We start from the raw sequence: 13174 nt of genomic DNA, 5'->3' as shown, positions 1-13174 counted from the left end.
CAGTGGCTTTATCTGCTCCATGCCCTAGGGCCCCTGAAAGGATGACGTGCTTATTCACACTTTACAGATGGAGAACTTGAAGCTTGGAGAGCATACAACAGGCTGCACCACTGGGAAATGCCTGGGCTGGAGCTCCAGTTTACCTAGCTCCAAAGTCCATAGTCTTTCCCCCATACTCCTTGCCTCCCGGGTCCCGGCCCTGGGAGGAAACACTCCAACCTCACCACCTAAGGAAGGAAGTTCTCTCACCACCTAAGTAATGTGGGCTTTGCTTTGAAAGGGCCTTGCTCCTCCTTGCCTAGAATGCACTCCCTTTCATCTATCCCAGAGAGGGGGAAAGAAAGATGATGAATTCCCTGGGGGGAGGCAGAGAGTCTGAAGACCACAATGGAAGGAATTGGCCACTGAAGCTGAATGATAACGACAGAGGTGGGCTTGCCGAGGACTGGCCTCACTGTGGCCAAAATCCCCTGGTAAACATGGCAGACCCCAAGAGGGAGCAGGCTGCCTAGAATAGAAGTTAAGGAAAGTAGATTAGGAGGTACTCTTTTTTTTTTTGCGGTACGCGGGCCTCTCACTGTTGTGGTCTCTCCCGTTGCGGAGCACAGGCTCCGGATGCGCAGGCTCAGTGGCCGTGGCTCACGGGCCCAGCCGCTCCGTGGCACGTGGGATCTTCCCGGACTGGGGCGCCAACCCGCGTCCCCTGCACCGGCAGGTGGACTCTCAACCCCTGCGCCACCAGGGAAGCCCAGGGGGTACTCTTTTGGCTTTAACTGTGAGGGCTTGCTGGGTGTGCTAACCTTGCAACACACAGCATGCATGTCTGTGAAGACTCTTGGTTGCAAGCGAAAGAAAACCCTCCTCAAATAGGCATCAGAAAATGAAGGGACTTATTTGTTTTCATAATGGAGTAGTTTAGGTATAGGTCTGGCTTCAGGTATAGTTTGATTCAGGGCCCAAATGACATCACCACAAGTCATCTCTCAGTTTGGTTGCCCATGGTTGTCTCCATTCTTCAGCTCCATAAGGTGGCAAAAATAGCTGTGCTGCACTAGGATAGATACCAACTCACTACAATGGAAAAGAAGGCACTTTCTTTTCCCAGAAGCCCCAGCTTTCATTGGCTCTGATTGGTTTATACGCACACCCTGGACTCAATCACTGTGGCTGGAGGTGAGGGTGGGGGACACAAAGATTGAATTAATCCAGAGCCCATCCCTGGAGTTATGGGTGGTATGATCCACTCAAACCCCCTGGGGATGGGGAAGGAGTAGTGTCCCAAAGGGAATTAGGGATTAGGTCCTGAGAAGAGGCAGCAAGTGCTGGGCCGTCAACAGCAGTGTCCCCCACACACACACACCCCCCCGGCAAAGAGAACTCCTGTGCCCATTCAGACAGCCCAGCCTTGGTTCTGAAGTCTCCTCTCTGCCCCTCTCCTTTCATCTCATCCCATTTCACTCCTGAACTTGCAGCTCAGGCTCTGTCTTAGGTCAGGGTCCCTAGAAGCAGAGCCTGAGACAAGGATTTGGGTACACAAGATTTCTTGGGGGTGTGGTCCCAGGAGAAAGGGCGTGAGAGAAGCAGAATTAGGCAAGGGAAAGAGCTAAGCAAGGATGCAGCCTCAGCTTCAGCCTGACCCCCCCAGGGAGCTCTGGAGCATCAACTGCTCCCGAGGTTGTCCCTTCTCGAGGCAGGGAAGCCAGCCTCTTACTCTCCGCTCCTCTCCCCATGCTAATCAGTCAGTGGTTAAGGGCTACCCTGTATGCGTGTCCTCTCGGGAGGCAGCTCCCATTCACCAAGGGCGATCCTCCAGAGGTGGGGGCAGCTCAGAGCCATTAGCAGCTAACACTCATAGCAGCAATGAGAGTTTGGGCAGAGTCCACTACGGGCTTTTGCTTGCTCTTCAGACTGAACACTTAGTCCTGTTTCTTTGGCAGCACTCCCTCAGAGACCTCCCTGGGCTAAATCACCATACTTCTCTGGTCGCTTATAAATGCCTCTCCAAACTTGGTGGACTCCAAGGGCCTCCTACCTTTGACACTGCCCCCAAGGCGGCGCATGGTCCTACCTGGCCCCTGGAGCAGGAACCAACCAGAGATAGGTATCCTGCCCTGGGATGCAGCCTCCTGCAGAAGCAGCATTTATATGGGGCTGCCACGGAGGAGGGTAGAGTCAGTGGCCTCCTGGTTTCCGCACTCCTCCCTAGTCTGACCTTCATCTGCTACTTCAGCATTGGGATTCCTGGGACATCTCCTGCCTGCCTTCTAGTGAATGCCGTTGAGCCTCTTTCTAGGATGGTCAATTCTGCTGGCCCTTCCAGTTCCCCAGCCCTGGATTCTTCTTTAAGCAGCTGATCCCCTCTGACTAAAGTGGTTCAAGTGAACTCTCTTACCAGGTGCCAACTGCGTTTGAAGGTTTTACTTGGCCTTGTTTGGGGGCTTGGCTTGTCTAGTTTAAGAGCAGCCACCCTATACAAACTTAAAGGACAAGCAACAAGCGTTTGCAGAGATAGGACCAACAAGGGGTTAACACTGTAATCTACAAAAAGGTTTTATAAATCAATAATTATATATATGAACACTGCAATAAAAAAATTGGTCAAAGGACTTGAACGAGCAATATTATAAAAGAAGGAGTAGGAATCATCAATATGCATATGAGAAGGTGCCTGACCTCACTGGTAATCAAAGAAATTCAAATTAAAGCAGCGATGAAGAATCATTTTTTTTGCTTTTCCAATGGGCAGATATTCCAATGAGGGTGTGGAGAAATGACCACCTTCATGCCCTGGTGATGGGACAACAGGAACGTAAAGAGGTACATTTCTGGAGGGCAATTTAGAAACTTGGCAAGCCTGAAACCTTAGAACCTGCAATTCGACTTCTTGGAATTTATCCTAAGGAAACATAGGAAGATGTGCCCAAGGATGTATGTGCAGTGATGTTTATCTCAGCACTATTTATAATGACGCCCCCCCAAAAAAGGAAGTGACATAATGATCCATCAATAGACAACAGGTTAAATCAATTATAGTTCATTCATAGAGTAGAATATTATGCAGCCGTTAAAAATGATGCACATCTGAAATAAGTCAGAAAGAGAAAGACAAATACTATATGATATCACTTATATGTGGAATCTAAAATATGGCACAGACGAACCTATCTACAAGACAGAAACAGACTCACAGACATAGAGATCAGACTTGTGGTTGCCATGGGGGAGGGAGAGAGGGAGAGGGACGGACCGGGAGCTTGGGGTTAGTAGATGCAAACTATTGCATTTAGAATGGATAAACAACAAGGTCCTACTGTGTAGCACAGGGAACTATATCCAATCGCCTGGGATAAACCATAATGGAAAAGAATATTTAAGAAAGGGTGTGTATATGAGTAAAACTGAGTCACTTTGCTGTACAGCAGAGATTGGAACAACATTGTAAATCAACTATACTTCAATTTAAAAAAACGATGCACATCTGTGTCCACTGACATCAGAAGAGCCCCATGATCCTTTAAATTTTAAAAAGTTACAAAATACGTAGAGTATGCTTTATCTATGTTGAATTTTATACCTAGGTGTGTAGATAGGCCCAGGAGGTTGTCTGGAAGGATGGTCACCTGTTTCTGGGTGGTAGGAATAGTGGGTTCTGTGGGTTGTGCCTTCTTCGGGTAACCAGTGCCACATGGCCCTCTGGGCTTGCCACTGCCCTGCCTTCTCATTCTGGTGGAGTTGACTCACCCCCGGGTCAGAATGACCAGCTGTGCCCCTTGTATAGGCTCAAGGGGATTGATCATGGATACCCGAACCAATCTGGATTGTTCTGGAGCTCCTGAGAAAGACTGTGTTACATAACAAAGCTCACCGAAAAATATTGGTGTAAAACAACAACCATTTAGGAATTTGGAGAGCGCACAACTGAAATGGCTTATCTCTGATCCATGAAGTCCGGGGCCTCAGCTGGGAAGTTGTAGATGACCAGAATGGCTGGAGGCTGGAATCATCTGGAGAGTTCTTCACTCACACATCTGACACCTAGGATGACTTGAAGGCCGGGCTTAGCTGGAGCTGTCGACAGGAGCAACCTACTCATGGGCTGCACGTGGCTTGGGCTTCTGATAGCATATGGCAGCTGGGTTATAAGGGGAGGGGAGAGTTTGGAGAATACTTCAAGAGATGAAGGTCAGAGCTGCAAAGCTGCTTAGGTCTCAGCCTCGGAAATCATGCCGGCATCACTTCCATCACATTCTATTGGTTACTAAAGCCAGCTCATATCCAAGGGGAGGGGAACTAGATTCCCCCTCTAGTTGATGGGAAGTGCAAGGTCACATTGCAGAAGAGCAGGTGAGATGGGAGATAGTGTGGGCTCTTGTGGAAAGGGCAGTCGGCCACAGACAGTCTTTCTTTCCCGCTGGACTCAAAGTTGAGAGATGTGAGATTTGGAATAGCCAGAGCTACCTTGGAACCACAAAAAGGAAGCCTGTGCAGGAAGCCACCTTGGACGAGAGCCAAGGGATGTGTGAGAGCCAGAAAGAGAGAGACACAGAGAGACACAGAGAGAGGGAATATGAATATGAATATGAAAGGGAGAGAGACCAGGTCCAGAGGGCATCATGTGAAGCCAGCCCCACCCGTGGCTTCTCAGTCCCAGGAACCAATAATCCAGTTTGAGCTGGTTTTCTATCTCTTGTAGAAGAAATGGTCCTAATCAATATAAAGGGATTTTACAAGAATAGTACTCCCTCTTTTTAATACTTTTTCATATGGTTGAATTTTCTACAATAAGTTTGTCACATTTTCAGTGTTTAAAAAATTAAATAGCCATTTGTGAGTCACCAATGGCAGCTACCATGACTTTAATAACCTCCCATTTTGATCGATCGGGAGACTAACATCCTTTGCCTTCCATGATCTTTTGTTTGTCGGAGTGCAACACCCACACTCCCATCCCACCATCCCTTGCTAATTCCTCAGTGTTCTCTGAGCTTCAAGCACCTTCCAGCTATCCCATCCAATGTACGGTTAACTGGTATGAGGGTTCTGGTACAGCATGGTTCCTGGCCCCCAGGATTCCTCAGTCCAGGTAGGAGACAGAGGCAGGCAGAATCATTCTGATCAAGGGCTCTGCGTGCTAGGATGGAAGTACAATGTGCTGTGGGAGGAGATGGAGAAAAAGGGGGAAATTCTTACCAAAATGGAGATGAAGGGGGCATTCCAGGCAGAGAGACCAGCTTGAGCCTGATAGTGAGATCATACGACATATGGTTCACATGACACAAAGCAAGTGACGGCAAAATAGGGAGCATGATATGGGGGCTTCAGGGGAGACTTAGATGACTGGTTGGAACCTAAGCTGGGAGGGCCTTGAATGCCAGGATAAGGAGTTTTCGCTTTATCCTGGAGAGATTTAAACAGACAAGTGTCATGATCAGATTTTAAGATGGGATGGTAGCTCTGATGAAGGTGTGGCTAACAGATGAGAGAGGCCTGGGACCAGGTCAGCAGCCATTGCAATAGTCTGATCAGTGGTGAGAGCCTAAGTCGCCTTGCATCCTTGTAGCTAGTCCGTCCAAGCCTCACCAAAGAGCAGGCCTTCCTTGCTGCCTATACCCAGATCCTGGGTTGGGGGAGAGAAGGCATTCTGGTGTCCTCCAGAGTCACACTCTGACCTTGAGACCTCGTCCTGCCCAAGCTGCATCCATACAGTTTCCCTGCTCTACCCAGATCCTGGTTCTAGGTAGGGTGTGTGGGAAGCAGGAGGTGTTTGTATCTACCCTCGTTCACTCCACCTGACTGAGGAATACCCAGACTGGAGGCAAGTCTTCAAGTCACAAAAGGTGAAAACAATAAAGACAAGAACAATCATCACGTACTGCAAGACGGTGTAAACACTTGACATGGATTATCCCATTTCCCCCTCTTGGTAAGCCTCTGAGGCAGGCCCCAGTGCCCTGTCCACTTCACAGATGAGAACATGGAGTCTCTGAGTCAATGCAATAGCCACTCACACTGGAGGCGCCCAGGCCAGGGCATTGCCTGAAGATTCTACCCCAGCAGCTCTGAGGTCCTTGGTCTTCACAAGTGGAAGGCAGTGGCCCACTTTCTCCTGCCACTCATCTGTCCAAGATCAACAAGGATGTCCCCTCCTCTAGGCGGCCCCCGACCACCCTGGTCCCATCCCCACCCACGCCAGCGGGGACAGGTTTCCTGCTCCCTTTCCACTGCCCCAGCATACACCTCGCCCCACTAATGGTTTGCTTGTCTGTACTACAGGGCCAACGTCCCGAGGATAAGCAGGCAGCTCTCACTCACCCTGTGGTCAGCACCCACCCAGAGCAGACTCACAGTAAATGGTCAGACATTGAAGGGGGGGTAGGAGGTGCCCCCACTTCCCCACCAGAAGGCGATGGGGCCTTCTGGCTCTCCAGAGGGCTGGGCTGCCTCCCCTGACTCCCCTGAAACCTGCCCCGCCCCTGCACGGAGGACCAAGGAGGGTCTTTCCGAAGTTATGTGTCCTCCATCATTACCACTGCTCCCCACCCCTTGCCGTCTCTTTTCCAAATAAAGGTTCAAGTTCAAGGACTGCTGATAACCTCTAAATGGAGCGAGGCTGGTCCCGGCTCAGTCTCATATACCGGGGTGCCCAACCCATGACCAACCTGGAAAAAAAATGAGAGAGTAAGAGGAAAAGGGACGAGCTGGAGGCAGATGAAGAAACGAGAGAGCAAAGCGTCTTCTCCTTTGGAGCCTCTTTTGAGTCAGGGATGTGGAGAAGTGGGGGAGGAATCGGCGCAGCCTTTAGCAGACAAAATTGAGCAGTTGTGGTGTGCAGCAGCCTGTGGTACTTAAACACAATAGCTGATCTAATCACCAGCCTCATTCTCTGGGAAGCTTTTTTCTGCATTTTAGCACAGAAAAGTGTTGCCTTTCTCTCTTTTGTGGCTCGATCTGCTATTTAAGAAAGCAAAAAAAAAAAAAAAAAATCAATATGCCTTCTCTGGCTTTCAGTCTTTTTCCCCCAAAAGGTGTTTCTTTGGGGAAGGGGGAAAGGTGGGGGGGCGTGTCGAGGAGTGTTTTTGTCATTCATAAGCCATGGTGACAAATCCTTGACACCATCCGCAGTTCCTATCGATCAGCCCCATTCGCGGCACCAGAGGACAAATAGAAATCATTTGTCTGTCTTGGCTCCCAAACAGCCCAAGACAAAGGGCTCGGCTGGCAATCAGCAGCTGGAGGTATTAGCAGTGGGTCAAGTTCGGAGGTCAGAGGTCAAACAGGTTGTCATCAGTTTCTCACAGCTATCAGAGCAAGGGCAGGGAAGGGGCCACGTAAAACCCACCAACAACACAGCTGGCTCTTATTAGCCAAATCCTGCCTCCCTGTAAAGAGAGAGGGGCCAGTCGGGTCCACAGTTACCCCAGGGACACCCCAGGGTGCCGGGTTTCATGGCGCAGCGGCAGGACCAGGGGGTGGTGAGAGGCTAGGAAGAAAAGAAGTGAGATCTGAGCCCTGCCTTCCACTGTTCACCCTTTCCACTCTCCCCGGGGAAACCCTGAGTTATTCTGTCCTGGGCCCTGAAAGAGACAGAGGGAAAGACCTTGGGTTTCTTTGGGAGTCTGAGCAAGCGAGTTAATCCTGTAAAATTGGAAGTGGCTTAGATGGCCTGGGAAACAGGGGATGCAGCCAGGGGAGCCTTGAGTAATTTTAAGTCCCTGATTACACACCACCTGTTTTGGTTTCTCCTCCCACCCTTGGGAGGAGGAGACCCAACTCTTAGGGCAATTAATCTAGAGAAACGTATGGAACGACGAGCATGACAAATCCAGCCTCAGGGGAGTGATACATTGGGTGGTGACTCAGGAGGGCAGGAGAAGCATGACAGATAGGATGGCAGCTAACAACGCTTCTCACTGAGCACTCAGCACCAAGGCTCTGGGCCTACTGCAGAGGTGATCTCACTTAAGCACCATTGAGAGCCCTGTCAGGGCTTTATTGGTGCAATTTTACAGATGGGGAGACTGAGACTCAGAGAGATTAGATCACCAGTCCCATTGAAGCTGCAAGAGGGCCCCAGCACATACCTGAGAAGTAGATCTCCAGGAAACAAAGGTAGAGGCACCTTTGATGGGGTATATTCTCAGTGAACAGGAGTCCACCTGATAGGAATATGGTGAGAGCTCCGGGTCCCTGGTCTTGTCAGCTGGTCCTTTGGCATGACCCCAAATACCCAAGGACTGTATTGTCTTACAAGGATGAAAGGACCCAGAACTGGAACTTGCAGCCTCAAAGAGGACTCCCACTCAGGGAGAGAAAGGTGACGTGAATGTAGAGCTGATCAATGTGAGCCCAGGTTGGACTGCAGGACTTGACTCCACCCATCAGGTGGTAAAGCCAGCTCTCCGGAGCCTTCTAATCAGGTAACAAGAATGATGATCCTGGGCTTCCCTGGTGGCGCAGTGGTTGAGGGTCCGCCTGCCGATGCAGGGGACACGTGTTCGTGCCCTGGTCCAGGAAGATCCCACATGCTGCGGAGCGGCTGGGCCCGTGAGCCATGGCTGCTGAGCCTGCACGTCCGGAGCCTGTGCTCCGCAACGGGAGAGGCCACAACAGTGAGAGGCCCACATACTGCAAAAAAAAAAAAAAAAAAAAAAAAAGAATGATGATCCTTTTCAGTGCTACAGAGAGACAGGAATGGGCGGGTTTAGTGTCTGTCTAAAGACATGAGTGGCCTGCCACTCAGAGGACTCTGCTGGAACAGGGGCCATTCCCGAGTCCAAGGGTCTCCAGGGGAGACCTTGGAGTGTTTGAAAGAAACCTCAATGATCCATGGGGTAAACAGTCCTTCTGAAACAGAAGACCTTAAAAATAACTAAGGGCTTTGTCTATAAAAGGGTAGCATGAAGGGTTTATAAATCTGCACATGGAATAAAACTGCATAGAACTAAATACACACACCCAACTGGCAAAATCTGAATAGGGTCAATGGATTGTACCAATGTCCGTCTTCTGGTTGTGATATTGTACTATGATTACGCTAGATGCTACCATTGGGGGAAACTGGATGAAGGTACATGAGATCTCTCTGTATTATTTCTTACAACTGTGTGTGAATCTACAATTATCTCAAAAGGAGAAAAGGTATAAAGGCAAAAAATAAGAAGCATTCTGTTCCCTTAACAGAGTTCTAGTCTCTGCTGCTTGACAAAGAGACAGGGAAAAGCAGAGGGAGGAAAGAAAGAAGCCCTTGATCCATGAGCTCTCTCAAAGTAGAAGACAGAGAAGAATGACCCACATTATCTTTAATCACACGTTATTATCCCATTTTTTTGGAGGGGAAAACTGAGGCTCAGGGTTGTGTACTCCTTTGGTCTGAGGCCACACTGGCTGAGCAGGCATCCCAGTCCCGGTCTGCTGATTCCAAAGCCTGGGTGCTTTCCACCACATCACCAGGTTGGTAGTGTTCCTATTCCCAGAGTCACAGAAAGTGTGCTCTCCACAGGTAGGCTTGGCCCAAGAAGAAAAATGTGTCACTTCCATCAAGTATCCATTAAGTACTTTGCCACCAAGAGTATGGAGTTTTTTGGACTTCCCTGGTGGCGCAGTGGTTGAGAGTCCGCCTGCCAATGCAGGGGACACGGGTTCGTGCCCCGGTCTGGGAGGATGCCGCATGCCGCGGAGCGGCTGGGTCCGTGAGCCATGGCCTCTGAGCCTGCGTGTCTGGAGCCTGTGCTCTGCAATGGGAGAGGCCACAACAGTGAGAGGCCCATGTACCGCAAAAAAAAAAAAAAAAAAAAGTATGGAGTTTTTTACAAAGAGAATAAAACAAGACCCCTGTCCTCAAGCATCTGTGGTTGTGTACAGGAGACCAGTGCACCTAGGGATGGGCTGGACTTTCATAAGAGCAACACAGGGTCAGAGAAGGGGACATCTGTGGACAGCTAGGGAGGGCCTCTTGAAAAGGGCAACTATGTCTTTTTTTCCCAGTTTTTTTTATTGTGGTAAAATACATATAAAATTTGCTGTCTCAATAATTTTTAAGTGTACAGTTCAGCGGCATTAAGTACGTTCAATTATTGTGCAACCATCACCACCATCCATCTCCAGAACTCTTTCATCTTGCAAAACTGAAATTCTGTACCCATTAAACAACAACTCCCGGGAATTCCCTGGTGGTCCAGTGGTTAGGACTCCATGCTTCCACTGCAGGGGGCATGGATTCAATCCCTGGTCAGGGAACTAAGATCCTGCAAGCCGCACTGCATGGCCAACATAAAAATAAAAAGCTGACTTCCCAATACCCTCTCTTCCCAGCCCCTGGCAACCACCATTCTTTCTGTCTCTGTGAATTTGACTACTCTAAGTACTTTATATAAGGAGAATCATGCAATATTTGTCTTTCTGGGACTGGCTTATTTTACTTAGCATAATGTCTTGAAGGTTCATCCATACTGTATCAGCTGTCAGACATTTCCTTCTTTTTTAAGGCTAAATAATATTTCATTGTTTGGATATACCATATTTTGCTTATGCATTCATCTGTGGATGGATAATTGGGTTGCTTCCACTTTCTAGCTATTGGAATAGTGCCATGAGCATGGATATACAAATATCTCTTTGAGACCATGCTTTCGATTCTTTTGAGTGTATACCCAGAAGTGAAATTGCTGGGTCATATGGTAATTCTGTTTTTAATTTTTTGAGAAAAGGGGACAGTTATATCTTAAAGATTATAAGGTTTTGGTTTTAGTTTTTAGTTAGGGTTTTTTCTTTTTTTTGCTTATTTGTTGTTGTTGTTTTTTAAAGTAAGTAATATATGTTTATGTGGTTCACAATCCAAAAGCTCTAGAAACGTCCTGAAAAGTCCCCCTCCCACTCCCATTCCCCAGCTCTCCCACCACCCAACCCCCCCGCCAGAGATAACAAATGTTAGCAGCTTCTTGCTTATTCTTGAAGAGAGATTTCAGGCATGTACAAACAAATACATATATTTATTAGGAGGGTTTTGGTAAGTGGAGAAAAGAAGAAAAAAGGGCACCAGGAGGTTTAGAATTGTCATGGGGAAAACTCATCCCTGTCCTCTTAAATTTTCTATCCCTTTGTTTTAGGGATGTCTCATAAACAGTATGTGATCTGATTTTAGTTTTCACTCAATCTTCAAGTTTTTGTCTTTTACTAAGGACTTTTTACCCATTTACATTTTTTCCCCCTGTATTTAACTGATTTGGTGATACTGATAGACAAAGGGGAAAGAATTCTTTTGGTGAAAACAAATGCCTCTTGGTTTTACCTCCTGGCTCGTTTTTTTTTAATTTATTTATTTTATTTATCTATTATTTTTGGCTGCATTGGGTCTTCGTTGCTGCGTGCAGCTTTCTCTAGTTGCGGCAAGCAGGGGCTACTCTTCATTGTGGTGAGTGGGCTTCTCATTACAGTGGCTTCTCTTGCTGCGGAGCACGGGGCCTAGGCGCACGGGCTTCAGTAGCTGTGGCTCGCAGGCTCCAGTAGTTGTGGCTTGCGGGCTAGAGCGCAAGCTCTGTAGTTGTGGCGCACAGGCTTAGTTGCTCCGTGGCATGTGGGATCTTCCCAGACCAGGGCTTGAACCTGTGTCCCCTGCATTGGCAGGCGGATTTTTAATCACTGTGCCACCAGGGAAGCCCCTCCTGTTTCATTTGTATTCTTTCAAAGATTCTGATCTTCTAATCTGCACTGTCCCTTTTACCTTTCTTCCCTAGTGTTTTGGAAGAAGTTTTTATTCCATTACCGGTTAACTTTAAAGTTTTGTTTAACAATTCTTTAACTTGTAACCATTTAACATTTTTATTTTGAGATCCTTAAACTATAAAGAAATTAAGAAAAATATAACCAACATCTGTATTCCCACCATCCGTCATTAGTGTGCCAGTCACCAATGTATTGCCTCTTACCTCCAAATCCATCACTGTTTGCCCTGCTCGGTGATACTGGAGCTGGGCCCTGTAAACACTTTTCTTTTATCAGCTGGCATGATGTTAGGCCTTATGAGTAGAGGGCCCTGGAGGTGCACTGCAAGGCATAGCAGAGGAAGGGGCTTCTCTTCCTGCTTCCTGTGTGCAATTCTTCCTCCCACGGCAGAGCTGTTAGCAGCATATGGGAGACCCAGTGGTGCTCACCCTCCAGCAGGTTACAGTGGCACCCCTGTGGGCAGCTTCCTGGTTGCCAGCTGTGGGCCAGCTCTGGCTGAAGCACCTCAGTGAACTCTGTGGGGTCCCTCTTGAGTCTGAACCTCAGTCTTGGGTTGGGGGGGCCCTCTTCCAAGTGTTTACATTGTTTACATTATTTGGCCGCTTGTGAACAATTGTGTAGTATACATCCTGTGTATACACACACCTGAATCCTCCAGGGAACATACCTAGAAATTGAATCTTCTCAATAGGTCTTAGAGTATGTACATTTAAAAATGTTATTAGATGCTGTTTATTTGCTCTCCAAGTGGTAGTATTTACACTCCTACCAGCCCTGTATTACAGTATTATTTTCCTTACACCCTCACCAACGCTTTATATTGTTAGACCTCTTAATTTTTCCCAATCTAATGGGTGAAAAATTGTATCTCACTTTTCTTTTCACAGCTTTAGTGGCTATTTGAATATCCTCCTCTGTGAATTGTCTGTTCATATTGTTTCTCTACTTTTCTGTTAGGTTATCTTTTTCTTACAGATTATAGGAATTCTTTGTACATTCTGATAGATACATTATATATTGCAAATATCTCCCAGTAAATTGCCCACCTTTTAATCTTGCTTGTGGTATATTACGCCTTACACAAGATATAATTTTAATAAAGTTAAATAAATCTATTTTTTATTTTATAGGTTGTTCTTGTTTGAGAAATCTTTCTCCATCCTGGTTATGAAAAATATTTTCCTCTAATTCATTTTCATAGTTCACTAAAACATCTACATTTTATTTTTGTGAATGATGTGTTACAGCTCTATTATTACATAGTCTTTCTTTTCCCTAGTGATTAGTGGTGATATCTCTAACACTGCCATTTTCCTATATATAGAAATGTATATGTTCCTGGGCTCTCTATTCTGTTTTATGGGTTTATTATCTATGCCAGTGTTAATTAGGATTAAAAAAAAAAACAAGCTGATATAAGAAGAATCCCAACAATTGTGTGACTTAAGGAACA

Source organism: Hyperoodon ampullatus (genome assembly GCF_949752795.1).
Source record: "Hyperoodon ampullatus genome assembly, chromosome: 19".
In the NCBI taxonomy this organism is placed as follows: domain Eukaryota; kingdom Metazoa; phylum Chordata; class Mammalia; order Artiodactyla; family Ziphiidae; genus Hyperoodon; species Hyperoodon ampullatus.
The sequence above is the reverse complement of the archived record's forward strand: the minus strand, read 5'-3'. Positions refer to the sequence as shown.